Raw genomic sequence first — 23,001 nt, forward strand, 5'->3', positions numbered from 1 at the left:
TAAACAATTTTACCGTAATGATATTCGAGCTCTGTCAGAAAGATGCGAAACAGGTACAACTAGCGCTGGGCAACACTTCGAATAATTCATTTCTAACCATTTCGTGACTAAAAAATTTAATTTTTATAAAAACATAATACACATGCTTTTCAAAACTAAATCTTATACCAAACATAAGTTTGAACATTGTGGCAACATCATTTTCCACCCCAAGCACTCCGGCTCTCACATTGCCAGCAAAGCTCTCTTATTGAATTCCAATCTAGTGTTGGTACAAATGTATTCTCGCAGACACTTGGCTCGAACGCACCATTTTGGGTGTTGCTTCATGCAGCGCTGTGCTCTGGGTTTCCCAAGTGTCCTGGCGTGCTAACGGCAGAGGCAGCAATAGCAGCAGCCGCCGACTCCTAATATATTCACAACGCTCAGCTGTTTCCACATGCCAGCCTGTGAGCTGGCGTCGGCAGCAGCGGCGGTTGCGCTAGCTGCGCAGAGCTACGCCTGTCGTTGGTGCTCCCGCAACACAAAAGCAAGACCAGAAATACCGTTGGAACACAGTTAAAAATGGTCCATCGTGGCGACAGCATCCCGGGCAATTGGCAAAGCGGAATACTGCTGTTACCAACACCGTTTGTGTGGACCTCTGCACTGAAATTCAAATTGAAACTGAAACTGCTGCCTTCGAATTGGGTGCAAGTAGCACAGCTTTCAGTGGAAACTGCTCGAAGTGCTCGACTCGCTCGAGCTCAAGTGCATTTTCAATGAACGCCGCAGCGGCGAACGGAGTTAAATCGACTGTGTCGAAGTGAAGTGGAGTGCCAGTGAAAGGGTTAAGCGCGAAGTGCGCTAAACGGAAGTGAAGTTGAAAGAAAGTTGCATAAAATCGTCGGGTGTTCCAGTGCGAAATCGTGAAGTGAACGAAAGAGTTTTGAATTTAAAAAGGAAGTGAGCAGAAAGTACGAAATCTCGCGAAAACTTCAATAAAACGGAATGTGTCAAGCAAAAAGTAAACAAATTGAAGCATAAAAGGTGATTACTGCCTCGCGCTTATATGTATATGTGTATAATAAATAGCCTGCCCCTCAACATTCAAAAGAAAACAGTTACATAATAATAAAAGTAGAAAAATCGCGTGCGCTGCTTGGTTGTGTTGTTGGCATTTGTGCTCTTTTTGGTGTATTTACTGCTTTTGGTATTTGTTTTGTTGTTGTTGTTGCTCATGTTACACGTGTAATGGCAACTCAGCGTGCAGACACAAGTGCGGGTTGAGCTCCGTTGGCTGTGTTGTGGCATTTTAATTACAGGCAAAATTACATAAAAACAAAAAAAAAACAACAAGAACAACATAATCAACAAGCCAAGTCCAACATGGTAATAGAAAATCAGTGAAACACACGCTGCGAACACTCAAATCTCGAGGTTGCTCATTGAATACTTAGCTTCGTTTGGATTATGCAGAGCACAACACAGAGCACGAAAAAGGTTAACGAGCTTTTGATTCTGTAATGAGCTGAACAGTAAAGCCGCCAATATATCTCGTTTCTAGCAAAACTTTTGTACAAAAAATAACAAAAGTCTGAGCATAAAAAAGAAAGAACAAAAAACGAATAATTTGGCCACTGTATGCGATGAATTTGCGAATAAAAAATATATCAACGGTTATTTTGTATTGTCAATCTGCTGAAAAGCTATAAGTAGTTGGTTAGCGTGGAAGTCTGACAACGCAACTAGGCTTTTAGGAAACCACAGGTACTAAATCTCCTTACTCTATTATGTTCTCCCTGAACCACACGCTGCTTCTAACGAAGTTCATCAATACATACAATTTTGCAGCCGAAAGTTCCACTCCTACTAGAGTTCTTGTGTTAATCGTATCCATGGTATTGGGTAGAAACGGGTACTCGCTATTATCTTACTTTGTCCCTTATTACAGTTAACTAATAGAGAGGATTCTCTCAGTCTAACAGCTAACCTCGCTGCCAGTTGCTTACGGAAGATCAATAGGTAACTAAAAAACTGTAACATCAAAGAAAGGGCTTCATGGGAGTAAAGTTGGCAGGTTGCTTTTGTTGAGCTAAAAGTCTTTGGAGTGTCGTATGAAAGTGACGGATCATAAGGGCGCAGAACATATCGTTTTTTAGAAATGATTTCAGATATAATAAGTTCCTGCATCTCTATATCTTTCATCGTGAGTTCCATGGTTGGACCTATACATCTAACATACTTTTACCAAAAGAATTTTCAGCACTTGTGCTACCTGAAGCTGAGCATTATAAAAACAGATAAGTACGAGTATTAATAGCATCAGGACTTGCTATAGACAATTCTAATACCGACTCACCAAAAAGAACTTTGTTTATTTTCATAAAAAGTCAAGTTATACCCCACCGCTTTCGACATTTTCGGTGTTGCAAGTTTTTGTTCCGAGTTTGTGTTGTTACCCGACATCCTCATGTATTCTAAGTTGTCAATATGGACCATTCTTTATGGTCAGTGGTTAAATATAGCAGAAGCGCGAAAGTGCTTGGTTGAAGCACGTGGTATATATCTTTTGGTCTGAGTTATTTTGGCATTTAACTTGCAGTTTTCTGGACAAAAACCACTAGCTTTTTACAGGAAAAATTTAACTCAAAGCCTTCAAAGACTTATTATATAACTGAGTGCTTTATTTGAAAGACCTCTGATCTTTTTTTGACCGCAGGCTCAATATCTTACCTCAACTTAATTCCACACTGATCTACAAATCTTGTGCCAAAAGAAATATTGAACTTCCCACTTATGAAACTCTGAACTGGCTCACATGTTTCTAAAGAGTGTAACAGTTGTTTGTAATTTTCAAAAGCAATCGAGATAGATAGTTTTAGTATATATCAAATGATATATATATTAAATGATAAATAACTTAAATAAGAATTAAAGTGTTAAGTTGGCATTGCATATGGGGAAATAGCACTATATCCATACCCACAAAGTGCCCTTAATCGATTAAATATATGGAGTTAGATCTAAGCCACAAATTAAGTAAAAAGAAATTGGAAGAATGCATCACATTAAAGAGGGACGTCACTAAATTGTACCGCAAAATAGGTACGGAAGATAATGCGCAAACCAAATCTTTAGATTACAGTTTAAAAATGAGGGAAATCGTGATAACCACTTCCCATATAAGACACTTTTAAATTTCCCTTGGTCGCTTCAATTTTTAGCACATAAATCTAGCATCTATGGCGATATCGTAAAAACGCCTTCATTTCTCAGTTCTCATTACCCCTTCGGACCTAAATGTTTTAAGTCCTCAGATACCGAATGTGATGTTGAATTTAAACCAAAAATATCGATATTGGTCTGCAAGGCATCTTAATGGATTTCAGACACCATCTATGTACATATGTTCAGATTACAATTTATCCGATTACAAAAAATGGTTAAAATTGGCCAGTATTTCCCCTAGCTCGCATATACCTATTTTAAATAGTTTTCAAATTTCCATTTGGTGTATATATCAGTCAATATTCTTATCTTAATAAAATACCGGATTTTTCAACATTTTTGTAAAAATAGAATGTTTAAATATAGCTGGAAATATGCCTCATTAGGTTCAAAGAAGTTCGAAATATTCAATCACGTACTTTCTCTTAAAAAAATTCAGGAAAATCGCCTAATTTGTCATGTGTCACACTGGTATAGCCCCTTAAAAGGATCATTTTTTTATTTAACAAGATATCGTCACGAAATTCAGCACAGGTTATTTTCTCAGGCATCGCTACATTATCTGATTATATTGTTTAGGTCGAACCACTGACCTCGCCATACAAACTGACCTATAAAAAAGGATAAAGGTATTTTGATACTCTTTAATGTTCCGGAAAAAGCAGTTCTGACGGGTACTCGTATAATACCTTCGAGGCAACCGAGGTTAACGTTTTTCTTTTGTTTTTTTTTTTTGTTTATATACGCTCTAAGCCGATTTTATATGCAAAAAGTGGTGTCGGACCTAAACACAAAGAATAGCGAATTCGAAGTTTAATCCCATAAAAAATCGAAAGCAATTTCTAAGTTCCAAGCTGTCGGAAATCCCATCGATTAAGTGCTAATGAAATTATATCTAATTTATCTACTTGTTTCTTTAAGAAATACTTATTTACATATATGGAAGGCGCATTAGCATTGTTGCAATGCCATTATGTTGATGGCTTTGAAATCATTACACACACCCTTCCACTCCAGATTGCTTGCATACCTCTGCCAGCCTATCGCTAAGTCATGCCACCACCCTTGCCGCGTACAATTGTTTTTGTTATAGCGGTTTTTTATATACATACATATGTAGTAACGTATAAAGTACAACATGTTGCTAATGTTGTTGTTATTGTTTGTCATTAAAAGGCAACAAACAACAAATTGTCGCGCGTCAAGTCAAACAGCGTGTGCGAATAAGGTTGCTGTATGCAAGTGGTGTGTATGCATGTGTGTGGTATGGTGTTTATTTTTACAAGTGCTTGCTTGTGTGTGTGTGTGTGTTTGCACTCATCTGCTTTCAACCGCACATTTGACATACATAGACAGCCATTTCTCCGAGCTGTCACTGCTGCAGCGCGTCAGCCTGTGGCAAAATGTTGTTGTTGTTGTCATTTACAGCTGTAACATTAAATGCCCTAACGCCGAATATATTCTCAGCCAGCAGTAAGAAGAAGAATAAGAGCAGCAACACAGCAGCAGAAAGCAGCAAAGCAATCAACAGCAGCGCCTTCGGCAACGCCAAGGCGTGAATGGGACACGTCACGCGGCCCCCGTGCTCCTCCTCATGCACGCGCAGCCGAAAGCCGCCAGCGTTTGTTGTCGTCCTACGCGCCGTTGTAGTAGAGGAATGGAGAAAAGGGGTATGGTTGCGGCTGCTGCGTTAACAACAACCGTTAACAAACAGTGTCATGTCGGCAAACGAGAAGCTGTCGCGAGCGGGTGGCAGGGGTTGGTGTCGAGCGTTACGCCCTGAATATGGCCGACGATGATAGTGACGATTATTGTCCTCCCTAACTGTTGTCACATTAAACGCAGCTCGTCAAGTCTGCCGAGCACGTTGGTGAACGCCTCGTCAATTCAGAATTCAGCGCGTTTTAGCACTCAGCTCTCTTAGAGCTCTTTTTTCATTTTTTTTTTTTATTTTGGTCTTTTTTTTCGCTGTTTGCTGCTCAGCCCTGCTTTTAAAATGTCATTTGGCGTTGGCGCATGCCGTTCATGCTGGCATACAGTGCCGCATTTTCAGACGCTTTTAAACTTTGCTTCAATGCGCCGGCACATGTGCTCGCACAAACAATGGCTGCGCAACGCCCAACAACAACAACGAAAACGGCACTTTAATTGTGCCAGCTTGCAGTGTATACGCGTTTGATTGCTACGTTGGCGAATAGAGCGCGTGGCTGCTTAATCCCTAACATGCTGCTACGCCAAACGAGTCCTGCTTAACCTTTTTTCTTCTGACAAATAACACGCTTAATTGATGATGTCCGTTGGAAGGCTCAGAGACCACTCTATATCCTTCAGAATTTGCTATTATTAGTAAATTGTTTTGCGACCCATTGTACTTTTCTTTTATTTCACAGCGAAACATATACAACAGAGATTAATTTTATTATTTTATACATTGGTAGTTGGTTCTGAATGTTACGTATACGACGTGCCGTACACATAATAAGGAAATTTATTTTTATATTTTTTAATCCAAATATGAGCATGAACGAGTTCTTTTCGACAAAATCTCTTTAGAAAATTTAAAGTCACCAAATTTTATTTATTTTTTATAGTGTTTACAAACAAGAAATTTCGTAAAAAGACTTGAGTACGATCGTTTAGATATATTTATATTTTTCATACGGTCTCCGACGCCCTTCTGGGTGTTAAAAACTTCGTACCAAGCATAAGCGGTTAGGGGTAGTCAGAGGCACGAAAAAATTAAAATGTTCAGTATATTTTTTTGCTATTCGTGTTATTTTGCAAAAGTAGTAATATGGCATTATTATAGAATGTGTTGACTTGAAGTCACGAAAATTTCAAAACAAAAAGAAATGTGGTGTCGTGGGACACCTGGTAGGAAGGAAGTTCCTTTGGCTAATGTAGAATCGATACAATTTGCAAAAAATTTTGCTGTTTAGTTTTTATTTAAGTACAGATAAGAATTAAGAAAATTTAGTATTTTAAGAAATAATGAATTACGTAAAATAAAAAAAAATGTAATTCAAATTATTAACTAAAATAACAAAATAATAGTCAAGTTTGGTAAAACCAAATAAGTAAAAGAATTTCACATTTCCGAGTTCTCTACAATCGACTTGGAAGTGTTTAGACGCATTTCTTTGATTTAGCCGAGGCTTACTTTCGCTGCAGTTTCTTGCCCCATTGATGGGTTTCTTTTTGCAGAGGTGTGTGTTATTAAACATATAATGTCTCCATATAGTCTAGGTCTTTGAAATTTCTACTTTGACCCTAGCTTATACCTCCCGTTTCACGTGTAGCCTCATCTATTACTATATCCAATACGATGTTAAGGGAATATTTAAGTCTAGATTCAGAAATTTCAAGTAAAAAATGTAAATTAATATTTTTAATATAAATTTTTTATTATTTTAACATTACAAGAATACATTACAAAATCTGAAAATAGGTACCGGGGTCTAAATATACGGTTTCCTGGGGGCTTGAACAGTTTGGATTGGATTTAAACAATTCTTGGTCATAAGGTGGCATACACCAAAGATATTAATGGTGCAAAGTTGTATCCAGTCATATTCATAGCTACTTGATTTGTGTACTGGAAACTGAACAAATCAAGTAGAATTTTAAATTATGCTATATGGGAAGTAGGCATGGTTGTTGTCCGATTTCGTCAATTTTCACAATGTTACATAAGAATGTAAGAAGAATGCCACGTCCTAAATTTTGTTGAAATCGGTCAGTCGGGTCCCGAGATATGGGATTACAACAAAAATTTGGCGGTGCCACACTCATCGTCTAAATTTCAAACCGGCTCCCATAAAGCTTTCTTATGCCATCCTGGTGGTCTCTAACGTATTTAGTTATTAATTTATCGTGCTTTTAGTAGAAATGAGCGGGATTATCCACCGATTTCATTCACTTTTGGTCGGTAGAAGTTCTTATAAGATTTATACTCAGCAAATTTGGTTGTTGTAGCTTAAGTGGTTTAAGAGCTATAAACAATTTCAGGCGGCGGGGCCACGCCCACTTTTTCAAAAGGTTGTGCTCACAGGTGCCCTTAGCTACTGCCATTCCTTGTGCTTACAGCTTCATATCTTAATTGAGCGCTTAGTTATGGAACTTTATATATTTTCGGTTAGTGGCGATTTGTGTTCGGACAGACAGACAGTCAACCGAAATTCAACTTTTCTCTTCGTCCAGATCGTTTATATATATATATATAACCCTTCATCTATCTCGCTTAGTTTTAGGTGATACGTACAACCGTTAGGTGAACAAATCTATAATATTCTGTAGTAACTGTTTGCAAGAGTATAAAAAGTACCAGCTGATAATGTGGGGTCTCAAAAGATTAGGACGTGCCCATACAAATGATTTTAATCCTCCCAACAATCTGAAACTACCACATTTATCACTGTTCGATGTTTTTTTTTAATAATAAAAACTTAAATTTTGGGATAGGGTTAGATCTGGACCTAGACAAGTCTCTAAAGAAGACTCTCTACCATCGTACAGGTGGTTTTATTCAATTAATGAGCTCTTTTTCTTACAAAGTACGTTAACCCACATCAGAATAGACCGTCTTATTAAATCAATTAATTTTAAGGGGACCACTCTATTATCGAATGCATTCCAGATTATGAAGTGTATTGAACGCCTCTTGGAAGTCGATAAAGATGAGATAGAGAGGGAAGCGTCATCATTTCATTAATGCTTTCTATACCGGAAACAAAACGCTTTTTGGAGTCTATGTGACAGGGGCCTAAGATCCTGGGTCCCAAACAAAGATACTTATAAATAGCTTTTTGAGCTCGAAGAGCTTACAGTCTTTTTCTTACGGTTTTACTATCACTTTTTTCAGTTAGGTCCTGCAGAAAAATCCCTATCTTTTCCAAGCCTGCCGTAAGGAACTTCGTTCCAAAAAAATTTTATTTCCAAAGTTTTAGTTGCTTGTGTTGACCCAGTTCCAAAAAAAGGTACTTGCGGTGACAACCATAACTCCTTGGAGATTATTCTAAAATCAATCGGACAGTAAAAATTAGTTTTATAAATAGATAAACCCCGGCCTGATCGAAGGATTTTTTGTTTTCTCAAAAATTAACAAAATGGCGGCCTCAGGAAATTTTTGGCTAAATTTTTGGGAAAACATCAACAGTTAATTGATCTTAAAAAATCGAAATTTTTGAAAAAAAAATCTTTCGATCAGGCCCGAGTTTATTATGTATTCGAAAAGTTGTATAAATTTCATTAATATCTACTGAGCGGTTTTCGAGTTACAGTTGTCACCAGTTCAAAAAACATAGTTTTGAGAAAAACGCTTTTAAAGTTTGACATTTACTTTGAAGTACCCGAGCTCTCTTTGTTAATTGTCGAATAACTCAAAAACTAATTATCGGATCAACGTCAAATTTTCAGAGAATATTTTTAAGATATTACACTTAATGATTCAAAACAAAAATTATTTTTTTGAAAATTCTGACTACCCCCGACTCCTTAATATAGCCTGATCAGTGTATAAAAAAAGTTTACGACTAAAATATAGTAGTACTACGAAATTTCTTGATTGTCAGGTCAAAATAAATAAATGTACTTTTACCGGCATCTTACCGTGAACCCGGAAAGGTATTTTTTGTTCCCAAATTTTTAAAAAATTATTTAATATCCATTATAACTTTCAATTCATCCGTATCAAATTAATAACCACTCAGTTAATAAGTTTTTCTGCGTAGTGTTGTCAAGGCTTCCTAAGCCTTAGCAGGAAGCTTCATTTTCATATCCACGCAAGATTGATTAATAACGTTTACTCTTAATATGTATAAAAAGAAATTTGTATTTTAAAAGAGCAGGCGCTGATTTGAGTTTCAGAGCTAAATAATTGCGAAAACTCCTAATAAGCATTGAAAGTCTGGCTTAATATTGAAGTGCTCCAATGATAAATGATGCTGTACTGGGTACATAGGTGATTTTTTTGGAGAAAAATTAATCTGTTCGAGACCTGTTCATAATAGCAAATTACCTGATTGAGAGAGTCTAAAGTTTTGTTTGTATGATGTGTGAAAGACTAAGTCAAAAAAGACTTACAGGTCGTGAAAGAAGAATTATTCCGCGATAGAGACCAATTCAAAGAGACCATGACTTTGTGTAACATCTAGGATTAACATGAAGGTCTTGGAAGCGTGGTTTAACGCATCTTGGAGTAATCCTTAGATTCGTATGAGAAAAGTTTCCAATTTTTTCGGTTCTACTTTCGACACTGTTTACTAAAGAGCGTCTGCGAACTGCTTCAGAAGAAATTTTCGATTAAATTACCTTAAACTTTCATTATGAGAATTCAATTGTGAAAAAAAGTCGAATGGAATTTCAAGTTTGATGAAATTACAGTTACTTCATTCTACTCAATTAAAAAAATGCGGCTGCTTTCGCCATTCAATTCATAACAGAGCTTTCTGTTTGGATGTTTCATATTATAAATGTACAAGGTGCGTTCCAAAGTAAACATGACTTAAAAAAACAGAACAAATGTTTTTTTCGGCAAAATCAATTTATTCTATTCAAAATTGTCTCCTTCTGCTTCACTATAGCTTTTTGCATGGTCCAAAAGCATGTCAAACGAATGTTTTGGCTTGTTGGCCGCCAGTATGCCAGTGCAAGCCTTTTGAGAGGCCTCTACGTCTCCATAACGCTTTCCTTATATGGGCACATGCATTTTTCCGAAAATGTGATTTTTGGTCAATTATCGGTCACAAGATGTCCTTCGAATGTTGGATTCTGAGCAATTTTCGGTTTGCAGTCAGGCAAAATATTTATGCTCAGCTAAGACCTAAATCGAAAACCTTTAAAATATAAAATGCTGTAACTTCAAAATATTAAATTTCGGTTTGTAAAATGCGATAAATCAATGTTTTGGTTATGTTCAAATTCCATTTCCAAGAATTACAATGATGATTTCGGCTGATTTGTGATGAATTCACGCACAGAGACTGACTGTTGAAATTCGGGTTTGGATCACGGATTTTGATTGATCTAAAACTGATTTATGCGTCGCTTATAGGCCGACCAGATTAACCTAACCTAACCCAATATATATTTTTTTCTGTGGAAAAACGCAAAATATATCACCTAAATATCAGAGTACTAAAAAAAGAAGTAACGGGTGATTTTTTTGAGGTTAGGATTTTCATGCATTAGTATTTGACAGATTTCAGACATGGTGTCAAAGAGAAAGATGCTCAGTATGCTTTGACATTTCATCATGAATAGACTTACTAACGAGCAACGCTTGCAAATCATTGAATTTTATTACCAAAATCAGTGTTCGGTTTTTTTTTTTTCGGACAAATTTTGTTCAGCGATGAGGCTCATTTCTGGTTGAATGGCTACGTAAATAAGCAAAATTGCCGCATTTGGGGTGAAGAGCAACCAGAAGCCGTTCAAGAACTGCCCATGCATCCCGAAAAATGCACTGTTTGGTGTGGTTTGTACGCTGGTGGAATCATTGGACCGTATTTTTTCAAAGATGCTGTTGGACGCAACGTTACGGTGAATGGCGATCGCTATCGTTCGATGCTAACAAACTTTTTGTTGCCAAAAATGGAAGAACTGAACTTGGTTGACATGTGGTTTCAACAAGATGGCGCTACATGCCACACAGCTCGCGATTCTATGGCCATTTTGAGGGAAAACTTCGGACAACAATTCATCTCAAGAAATGGACCCGTAAGTTGGCCACCAAGATCATGCGATTTAACGCCTTTAGACTATTTTTTGTGGGGCTACGTCAAGTCTAAAGTCTACAGAAATAAGCCAGCAACTATTCCAGCTTTGGAAGACAACATTTCCGAAGAAATTCGGGCTATTCCGGCCGAAATGCTCGAAAAAGTTGCCCAAAATTGGACTTTCCGAATGGACCACCTAAGACGCAGCCGCGGTCAACATTTAAATAAAATTATCTTCAAAAAGTAAATGTCATGAACCAATCTAACGTTTCAAATAAAGAACCGATGAGATTTTGCAAATTTTATGCGTTTTTTTTTTAAAAAAAGTTATCAAGCTCTTAAAAAAAACCTTAACACGAAATCTTTTTTGTTCTGCCATGCGCTCTCAGCTGTCAAATCCATAAATTCACCGACGCGCTGACGCTCTTCAACGCACATATATTCGACATGTCAAATGCTGCCATATCACGTGATTAAGCTTTCTAATTCGAGTGTCATTTTGATCGACTTAAGCGAAGAATAAAGATGTGTGTGCATGTATGTGTTTGCAGTTGTCGACGAATGCAAGTTATACCACAAGACAAACGGCTTTCAACAAACCTGCAAATTTTGAACACCGCAAACTGACACATACATGCATATATACGTACCGTTAGGCAAATAAAATGGAAACAGATTTGGCACATGTTCGTCATGACTCAGACGGTGTTAAAGGAATTCGACGCGTGCTAAGGCATGATAAGCACAATTCTGCTTTCTGCAGCAAATAGGTCACGAGGCAAGGTTAGGCAGAACGTCTTTGCTCGCATAATGAAAACATAAATCGCGCATAATGACGAGACATTTTGGCGGAATTTAATTTATGTGCTAACCAAGCTGACAAAAACGCACTTAAGAAAGCAGCGACCTACAGACAGACACAAACACACAGAAGCGCTGTAAAGCATACTGGGCGAAGTGAAGACAAGCTTACACGCTCAAATGAAAAAAGATTTCTGCGAAATAAAAGAAAATGTGAAGAATTTGCTGAATAAGCGTTGGGTTTTACGCGCCAAGTAACTTTTTAAGTAAACACTCTAAAAGTAGGCTAATAAAACAAACAACATAATACGCTGCAAATAAAAGGCAAGGGCCAAGCAGTTACCGTTAAGTAGGCGTTTAGTAGATATCTCTTTTAGGTTTGAAGTATTTTAATCGCATTAGCTTTGACAATCTTGATTACATCATCAGCAAGCGTTAGCGCCGCTTAGAAATTTCGGTTTTGAGCAGCCGGGTGTGGGCGAAGGTTTGCTAAATATAACACAAACATATATAGTATAACAGCGCTTAAAAGTATGCTAAGAAAATGTGTAAGCGTTCAAATAATGAAATTAGAATAACGGTACTTTTAATTATTATATAATTAAATGAAACTTGCATCGACTTAAAAAGTGAATAATCTCTGAAAAATGTGTGATTTTGCTTTGCCAATAATTGCTGTTGGTATAAGTTAGCTTAAAAGTGTTGCCAGACTTTTTTATGATATATGAAATTATTTTATGTCTTCTTCCTCTTAATTGGCGTAGACACCGCTTATGCGATTATAGCCGAGTCAACAACAGCGCGCCAGTCGTTTCATCTTTTCGCTACGTGGCGCCAATTGCTTATTCTAGACATAGCCAGGTCCTTCTCCACTTGGTCCTTCCAACGGAGTGGCGGTCTTCCTCTTCCTCTGCTTCCCTCGTCGGGTATTGCGCCGAATACTTTCAGAGCTGGAGTGTTTCGTTCATTCGGACGACATGACCAGCGCAGCCGCTGTCTTTTAATTCGCTGTACTATGTATGTCAATGTCGTCGTATATCTTATACAGCTCCTCGTTCCATTACGATATTCACCGTGGCCAATGTGCAAAGGACCACAAATCTTTCGCAGAACCTTTCTCTCGAAAACTCGCAACGTCGAGTCATCAGTTGTTGTCATCGTCCAAGCTGCTGCACCATATAGCAGGACGGGAATTATGAGTGACCTATAGAGTTTGGTTTTTGTTCGTCGAGAGAGGAGTTTGCTTCCCAATTGCCTACTCAGTCCGAATTACCACTGTTAGCAAGAGTTTTCCTGCGTTGGATTTCTAGGCTAACGTTGATGATGGTGTTAACACTGGTTCCTAAATAGACGAAATTATCTACAACTTCAAAGTTATGACTGTCTACAGTGACGTGAGAGCCAAGTCGCAAGTATGACGACTGTTTGTTTGATGACAGGAGATATTTCGTCTTGCCCTCGTTCACTGCCAGACCCATTTCTTTTGCTTCCTTGTCCAGTCTGGAGAAAGCAGAACTAACGGCGCGGGTGTTGAGGCCGATGATATCAATATCATCGGCATACGCCAGCAGTTGTACACTCTTATAGAAGATGGTACCTTCTCTGTTGAGTTCTGCAGCCCGAACTATTTTCTCCAGAAGCAGGTTGAAAAAGTCGCACGATAGGGAATCACCTTGTCTGAAACCTCGTTTGGTATCGAACGGCTCGGAGAGGTCCATTCCGATCATGACGGAGCTTTTAGTATTATTCAACATTAGTTTACTCAGCCGTATTAGTTTTGCGGGGATACCAAATTCAGACATCGCGGCATAAAGGCAGCTCCTTTTCGTGCTGTCGAAAGCAGCTTTGAAATCGACAAATAGGTGGTGCTTGTCGATTCTCCTTTCACGGGTCTTTTTCAAGACTTGGCGCATGGTGAATATCTGGTCGGTTGTTGATTTGGCAGGTCTAAAGGGACACTGATAAGGTCCAATCAGTTTGTTGACACAATACGCCCGATAGAACCTTATATGCGATGTGGAGGAGGCTTATCCCACGGTAGTTGGCGCAGATTGTGGGGTCTCCTTTTTTATGGATTGGGCATAGCACACTTAAATTCCAATCGTTGGGCATGCTTTCGTCCGACCATATTTTACAAAGAAGTTGATGCATGCTCCTTATCAGTTCTTCGCCGCCGTGTTTGAATAGCTCGGCCGGCAATCCATCGGCCCCTGCCGCTTTGTTGTTTTTCAGGCGGGCAATTGCTATTCGAACTTCTTCATGGCCGGGTAATGGAACGTCTGCTCCATCGTCATCGATTGGGGAATCGGGTTCGCCTTCTCCCGGTGTTGTGCTATCACTGCCATTCAGCAGGTTGGAGAAGTGTTCCCTCCATAATTTAAGTATGCTCTGGGCATCGGTGGCTAGATCACCTTGGGGGTTCTACAAGAGTATGCTCCGGTCTTGAAACCTTCTGTAAGCCGCCGCATCTTTTCGTAGAATTTTCGAGCATTACCCCTGTCGGCCAGCTTATCAAGCTCTTCATACTTACGCATTTCGGCCTCTTTCTTCTTCTGTCTGCAAATGCGTCTCGCTTCCCTCTTCAACTCTCGGTATCTATCCCATCCCGCACGTGTTGTGGTCGATCGTAACGTTGCGAGGTAGGCAGCCTGTTTTCTCTCCGCTGCGACACAGCACTCCTCGTCGTACCAGCTGTTCTTTTGCACTTTCCGAAAACCAATGGTTTCGGTTGCAGCTGTACGTAAGGAGTTTGAAATGCCGTCCCACAGTTCCCTTATACCGAGTTGTTGACGAGTGCTCTCAGAGAGCAGGAGTGCAAGCCGAGTAGAGAATCGTTCGGCTGTCTGTTGCGATTGCAGCTTTTCGACGTCGAACCTTCCTTGTGTTTGTTGGCGTGCGTTTTTTGCTGCACAGAGGCGGGTGCGAATTTTGGCTGCAACAATATAGTGGTCCGAGTCGATGTTAGGACCTCGGAGCGCACGCACATCTAAAACACTGGAGACGTGTCTTCCGTCTATCACAACATGATCGATCTGGTTGGTAGTTTTTCGATCCGGAGACAGCCAGGTAGCTTGATGGATCTTCTTATGCTGGAATCTAGTACTACAGATAACCATATTTCGGGCCCCGGCGAAGTCGATCAGCCTCAACCCATTTGGGGAAGTTTCGTCGTGGAGGCTGAATTTACCGACCGTAGTACCAAAGATACCTTCTTTGCCCACCCCGGCGTTAAAGTCACCAAGCACGATTTTTACATCGTGGCGGGGGCATCTCTCATAAGTGCGCTCCAAGCACTCATAAAAGGCATCTTTGCTCACATCGTCCTTCTCTTCCGTCGGGGCGTGGGCGCAAATCAGCGATATGTTGAAGAACCTCGCTTTGATGCGGATTGTGGCTAGACGTTCATTCACCGCAGTGAATGATAGTACTCGGCGACGGAGTCTCTCTCCCACCACGAATCCCACACCAAACCTGCGCTCCTTTATATGGCCACTGTAGTAAATGTCACAAGGACCTACTCGTCTCTGTCCTTGTCCCGTCCATCGCATTTCTTGGACGGCGGTGATGTCAGCCTTTGTTTTCACGAGGACATCAACCAGCTGGGCAGTGGCACCTTCCCAGTTAAGGGACCGGACATTCCAGGTGCATGCCCTCAATTCGTAGTCCTTATTTCCTTTGCCATGGTCGTCATCAAAAGGGGGGTCTCTCATCCGAGGCTGGTTCTGACTATTCACTGGGGGTGTTTTTTTACGTGGCGGGTCCCAAACCCAGCGCACAACCCTATGCAGGGGATGCTTCGCCTTCTCACGTTAGCTCGCCTTCAAACGGATGTTCTTAGGCTACCCAGAGGATACTTGGTCAAAGACCGGAAGTCGTGAGCTGCTTGAGTCACATGTAAAAGAATCGTTTCTGGCCACTCCCAAGTGAATGGCAATCAGAGAACTTTCCTCACTTGCGTGAACTTCTACACATGACTCCATCTTCCATATGATATATGTATGAGAATTATTGTATGTAGTTTTGAATAAAAGTCGCTATTAGTTGGTAAGGAATGAGTGTCTTGGTGGCTTTGGACAGTGTTAAATCCGCATGTTTACTCCACCGTAAGGTTGAGACCAAGGAACTTGACCTCCAACTCCCTGCCAACCAGTGTTAGGTGCCTCAAACCCGGAAGCGATCTTCGCTTTGTAAAAAGGTTCAGGATTGCTTTTGTCGGGTTGATATTTAACCCTTCCAAGGAATGGCTGTGATTGGCATTGAAAAATACTTTTACTGACATCAAAAAGTTCTTAAATTCATATAATTTTATTGTGTTAATTAATTCCATATTTCATAGAAAATTAAATTGCAGCCCTATTTTAAAATTTCGTTTTTAAAATTTATCAAACTAAATTCTCGTGTCTCATTTCATTCTTGTATGTATGTACATATACTTATATTTTGTTCTTGAGCTTTAGCTGCGTTTTTATTTTGTATATGCAAACAACTCTACAAGTACATATGTAGTATGTATGTATAACGAAATCATTGCAGCGTTAAATTTTTATGATATCATTAACTTTTATTGAGCATGTGTGTGTGCTTGCGAACGAAATTTTTCTTATTTACGAGTATAACCAACAAAACTACTAGAATACAATAAAAATAAATTTGTTAGCAAAAGGAATATTGAAAATGGCATGGAAATTAAATGCAATAAAAACACAGGCAGTTGTTATTGTATTTCTTTTATTGGTCATAAAGGAACAGTCAATAAACTACGGATATAAACATGAACACACATTCACACACTGCCCGTGTATGTGTATGAGAGCTTTTGTATTTGAACTCATGAGGTGTCTCCAAGCAACTAAATTCAAGAAAATAAAAAGTAAAGACATAAAACCGTGTAAATGCAGTTTTGGAATCATTTATGTCACTAGTTACGAATGGATTGATAGAATGAGTTTCTTCCTTTACCTCTTGTTTGATATTTGCAAGTGAGAGGCAGAGGCGTAGAAAGTGTTTCGTCAGTTCATTATATCCAAAACATGCGTTCTGAACGCATCGAGACCCTTTTCAGTTCATGTTCTTCGCACGAGATGAAAAGAAGTTCCTAGGTGCTGAGTCAGAACTATACGGTGGATGCCTCCTCAAATTGATGTTTTTGGTGCTCAAAAATGCAGTTGTTTCAGTCATTGTGTCAATGAGAGCTCGCATTGTCGTTGCGGAAAGTGATCCACCTTCGATGGTTGATTCTCCTGATTTCTTGAAAGGCAACTGGCAAACAAATGGTTGTTTGGCACTCAGAAATTATTTTTCTACGTTGTTGTAGTGGTATAGTTGCGACATTTCTAGTTTGTCGGTATATTTTAGTTTGCGTATTCCCCTCTCTATTACAGTGTTTCTTCGTTAACTTAACCTTCAGTTTGTTAGATATAAACTATAAATAAAGATAATTTGAAGTTTCTTATTAAAATATATCCATAAAAAATGTTGCACTTTAGACAAAAAATATCTGCAGTGTTTCATTATCTTCCCAGAGTTTACAAGTGTGATGCTCCTTCCCGCTTCTAAATACTGCCAACCCTATCCAAAAGGTTCAATACGTCTTTATAAGGAAGTCGCGCAAGTTCCAGCTATACGTACATAAAACGACTTAACTTGTTCGTTTCGAAGTAATTTGACGTTGATAGGAGTGGAGAATATAGCACCTTTAGAACCCCTGAACAGCCATATTCTTCCGTATTTCCTCCAATAAACTCATTAAGTACCGCAACTCATATAGTACCGCAAACTTGAACTCGAAGCAGGAACTGAGTCATAGGTATACCATACTCTGTCTGCCATAAAGATTTTAGATATTTACCGCGCGTGAGTTCTGCAGGCTCCTGCTATTTTTCTGTCATATTTAATTTCGAACTTCCTGAGTCAAAACCACGCAAGATAAATCTCCACATTGGTAGGGGATATCCCATGGAAATTATACTGCTGCATTGAGAATTTATGTGTTTAAGGCTCAAGCTCAAACAATTCCATTAACTAGCTACTAAAGTAGTTCGAGGAATAGGGTTATCGCGTGACAGCCTACGCTGACGACATTATTCTTATGGTTAAAGGACAATTTCTAAATACCCCTGGCGTGTCTTTCTTAATTAGAACGCCCACGTCTTCGACCTATTGATAAGGTTTACTACCTAGGTCGTATTCTTAATAGAAAGCTTTGAAATATTCAAGAGAGTGTTGAAAGGCATCGGTTGCCTTATACGTTACTGCTGTAGAAGAGCTAAAGGTAAAAGTTGAGCACTCTCACCTTATGTGGTGCTTTGGTTCTACGAAACCGCAATCAAAATATGTTCTATGGAGTATTCGTCTGGTGGATGGGACTCAAAAAGCTACACTTGCTAAAAAGCTTAATCGTGTCCTAAGAGTAGCTCTCTTCGGCATCTCCAGTACCCTGCGGACTACAAATGAGCCTTCTCTCCAACAGCAGAGCGGCGATACAAACGTTGAGCTCGCTAATTGTGCACTGAAAGCTTGTCCTCACTAGAAATAGCATTCCAAGAATCTCTACTAAACAGAAGGGACACCCTTGTTGGATCTGCATTGACATTTTAAGTTCTAGCAATGAACCAATAGACTTCGATGCTTAGCAGGCGCTTGTCGACGATTGACCTAGAGTAGAATGTAGAAATCTTCTGAACTACTTGATATTTGCAAAGTTCGTCTTGCTGCAATGCTGAACATTATTAAATACGTATTCATGCGGAAAGGCTAAAACTTCGAAGCTGCCATTAGCTGACATAACAAATTTGAGTTATCCTCGGAGCCTTTTGTCCATTTGTAAGTGCCTTACGATTTTTTATAAAGGAGTTTTACGTAACACAATGAGCCGACGTTCTAAGCCGATCTCGGTTGGGCAGCTTAGAATCGTGTTAAGGTTGACCTCTTAACCCCATCTAATCAATCTCTCTAAGAACGGGACTAAGTCCGTTCAGCTCAGTGAAGAAGTCTTGGCACTAAAAGCAACAAAACAACAATAAAATAACATCAAAGCAATAAAAACAAAAAGTAACCACAAACACCAACAACAATAACCAATAAATGCGTGGCTAACAGCAATTTCCTTGTTATTATTTCACAGAACAGTTATTTAAATCTTTCTAGGAACATTTTAAAGCAAAACTTTAATGACTAAAGTGGAACGCGGAGGAGTAAAGTGAAAGAGTAATACCGCAACCATAACAACATGAAGCACGAAAGTTCTTTTCACACCTAGCAGCAACAATAACAGCAACAACATTGTCACCACTTACACCCGCAGCCGCATCATTTTTGCGCTGAGCAAGCGCCTACGAGCTGAAAGCAGCACATCGACTTCCGGCAAAAATTTCGCACCTTCGCTGCGGTTGTGGGCGCCTGGCTCTAATTACAACAACTGCCAAGCTTTTCAAAAATCAACTGATTGCCTAGCGACGAAGTTATTTCGAGCCAAAGCGCCAGTGTCAGTCATAACGGCAGTTGTTGCCAAGCGAAAAGAGCACCAGCAGCATCAATTACAAAGGGAATTTCACAAAGCAACAACAAAATTAGCACAGCGAAAAAATAATTACGGTCGCACCACGAAACAACCGTTAGTAACAGTGATTAACCGTGTACATGCTTGTGTATGTGGGTGTGTGCGTGGGCAAAAGGATCTTGTGTAACCCACATATTATATGAACAAACAAGCGCTGAAATTATTATCATGTTACTCAACGCGAATGAGCTTTATTGCTTAATGACAACAATAACGTGTGCGTATCTATTGGCAGTGGGTGGCGATGCGGTGTACTACTAAACTTTTGTAGATAAGAAGATACGAGGACGTACGAAGTGTTGGCACTGGTTGCAGATTCGCTGTGAATTTTTCGGTTTCGATTTCGGTTTGGACTTCGCTTTCGGTTTCGATTCCGACTTCGATTTCGGTTTCGATTTGTCTTTCGGTTTCGATACTGTTTCGAATTTTATTTTTACTGTTAACATTGTTCTTGCTTTACTCAAGTAACTCTCACGCAGAGCTCGTTAAAGCCTGAAGTTATTTTGATGGGTTCACCAACCCTGGCATTGTAAAAACAGCCTGGCTTAAGCTGCAAAAAAGATGATTATGTGAAAAAGAAATAAGCGAAACAAACGGACAGCAAATTCTGTATATCTTGTGTGGGTGTTAATGTAATTAAATACAACTTTCGTCTAGTTAGAAGTGTCTAGGGGGCGCTTGAAGGAATATCGGATGTGGAAAATAGTAAGGTTGGTATGATTTATGTTCCTCCAAATGTGTTTTCATTTTCAAATAACTGCTTAGAAAATATTTACTTGCTTATATGTGTGTACATTGGAGTACTTCTTAAATTACCTGGTGTATATTATTTACAGTTTTACAGACAGAATGTATATACATAGATACAGCACCGACTATAGGCGTTTAGAGGTAACGTATTAATTGTGATAAATGAAAAAAAATCTATGTATACGTTACTTTGGGATTTTGTGGCATTATTCTGTGAAATTGTGTAAGAATTTTTTAAAAATATGATGATATTTTAAGGTTGGATTTTGATCTCGAATAACTTTCGAATGTGTTTATTTAGCAAATTCAAAACTAAATTCTCTACAACAAGTTTTCTTTTTACCATTCAATAATTTCTTCAAATGCATTTATTTTGTGTATGGGGAATCAAATATATTACATATATAATCCTATTAAGAACTCAAATTTTAACAAACGTTTTTGTTCGTCATTTTCACGGTTACTAAGGCAAAATTTTGTTTTTTGACCAGATGGTATTAAAGACTAGGTTTTTGGGTCTGATTTCATTTGTTTTCGCGCTGGAACAGAAACATTTTAAAGTAGCATTATGTGCCAAAGTTGGTCGATATCGGTCGAGTAGGTCTTGAAATATGTTTTTTCACCAAAATATAGGCGGTGCCACGCCCATAGCCAGTCTTAAGAACTGCTCCTATAAAGTTCTCTGTTATTATCGCAGATGTAAAATTGAATGCCCCTGGACCCTGGTTTTATTTATTTATCACGCATTTAGTAGTTCTTAAGGGAACCTTTATATGGGGCGTGAGCGATGTTACCACCAGATTTCATTCAGTTTGACAGCGTCATTTAGGGTGCACAAGTAATTTGTCCCGAACGAATTTGCATATTGTTCTTTAAGTCCTCTGAGAGATAGGTACATTAAACCTCTTAGTTGGTGACACCACGCCCACTTCCTTTTAATATATAGCAGGTTTTATATTTAAATTTGGTGCTTGGTTTTTTCACTTTAGGGATTTTCGTTTGATAGCGTTTTGTGAGCGTGATAGTGGTCCGATTACGCTCACCGATGAACCCATCCTTACTTTTTGCCAAGGCGCACGTGCACCAAATTCGGGTTTCAACACGTCTCATCTTTCTGATTTATATATATATATGTATATAGGGTTATATAACTCTATATCTTACTCAATTATTTTTAGGTGGTACGAACTACCTTTAGGTGAACAAAACTATTATACTCTGTAGCAACATATTGCAAAAGTATAAAAGATTTTGTTGTTAATAAAACTTTCCAGAATTATTTTATATTATTTTGATTCAACTTATTTTAACAGAAACTTTAAACCAACTAAATTTGTAGCAAAGAAATATTTTGAACGAATACTTTAGATGTGTTAAATATGTCAACTTTGGTTAAAAGATTCCAAGCCGGAACTTAATATTCATTCAACAGTTTGTATGGCGGAGAAACCGCCGAAGGTGCTCAATTCACCACGTCTAAACTTAGCACACAAATCCTTGATGGTCTTCCTTGAGCATTGTCCAGGAACTCGTTATCAAGCCACTTCACTTCACTTTGCTTCAAGTGTATTAATTTTCTAAATATAGTCACCATTTATCTTATCAAAAATGTATCGTTGTAAGAAATTTAGACAAAATTTCAAAAGCCTTTATTTCACTTAAAATTACCTCAGTAAATATATCAAGTTAAAATGTAAATTTTGAACCCCTTATCAATTATGTGTCGGACTCAATGCAGAGAATAGATAGATTTTCTTTCTTCTCTTCACTCCGGCTTGCCTTCGATCGCTGCTTTGCAAATACTTCTGTTAAATCAAAGCAAAAACAAACGAAGAACTTTTATGTGTAAAGTAATTTAAAATCTATTCTAGGCGTCATGGATAATTCGGCTTTGCCTTAATTTGGCAATCAGTTAATGCATTTAGGGTAATCGTAATGAATTCATTTGGTAACACCAGACCAATCCAAGGCAGACTTTCTAGAGCGTTCAAACAGCTTTTTTGATATGGAAAAGTCTTTCGACGTACTCAGTATCAATACTAAGGAATACATCAGGCTGAATTTAAGAGTTTTAAAATTGCTGCTTGAGTGACTCTCAAAGACTCTACATGGTTATCTTGTGTTTGGCAACAGTTCTCATCGATTAATGCTTCCAGTTTCCATCTTCAAACATTTATTGCCATGACTTTCTGCATTTTCCAAGTCAAAATCACAATTTTTAAGTAGTACATAGGACTTTTTGCACATTCACTCAACTGGTGGTGTTCCACATAATAAATTAATGAAGAACAACTTCCCGTAAGAACACATTTCCGGGTAAAACAGACGATATATTCGGGAGTAAACCAAGAAAACACATTAACTTCGGTTGCACCGAAGCTGAAATGCCCGTCATAATCAAAAAGGATCCCTTAGTAAAACTTGATTCTCATCAGTGAGTTTGCATGGCAGACGTATGCTATAGTTATCCGATCTGAACAACTTCTTTAGGCGTTTCAGCTAACAACAAAATTCAATTACGAAAACCCTTTGACTTTTTCAAGTTAATTTTGTTTGTCAAAATATTTTGAACTCTTTGCTCAAAACAGCCAACAAAACTAATTAATCAGCAAAGAAACGGCGCGTCACAAACTCTTTGGTAAGGTTTCCGTTGAAAACACGCATTTAGTTTGCGATAGTATATGCATACATCTGTACTCGTACATACTAGTTATGCTCTCATGTTTAAACGATAAGGTCGAAAATGAGTAATATTACTTGCAGTTATTTCATACGGTTTATTATCTCTTCCGAGTAATTCGGTAGCATGACTTCGGTTAAATTTATAAACTTATATTTCCAGAAAGTTGTTATTGCGCAATGTTCCATAAATAATTCAAATAATGAGTGGAATTTCAAGTTTGATGTTTCAAACGCAGGAGCATACAGGCGATTCATTTTCATGTTGCCGATGGAGGATTTAAAATT

The 23,001-nt window shown here is 38.6% G+C and overlaps 1 protein-coding gene across 1 annotated transcript in view; it reads left to right on the forward strand.

Annotated features, from left to right (window-relative positions):
* Window positions 1-331: 331 nt before the first annotated feature.
* LOC105226602 (ras-like protein family member 10B) overlaps window positions 332-23,001 on the forward strand; it is a 161,490-nt gene continuing 138,820 nt past the window's right edge. Inside the window, exons 1-2 of the mRNA XM_049450531.1 lie at window positions 332-1,029; window positions 18,850-19,994. The gene's annotated coding sequence lies outside the window, so the exon portion shown is untranslated. The remainder of the gene's footprint in view (window positions 1,030-18,849; window positions 19,995-23,001) is intronic.

Source organism: Bactrocera dorsalis, chromosome 2 (assembly GCF_023373825.1).
Source record: "Bactrocera dorsalis isolate Fly_Bdor chromosome 2, ASM2337382v1, whole genome shotgun sequence".
Taxonomy (NCBI): Eukaryota; Metazoa; Arthropoda; class Insecta; order Diptera; family Tephritidae; genus Bactrocera; species Bactrocera dorsalis.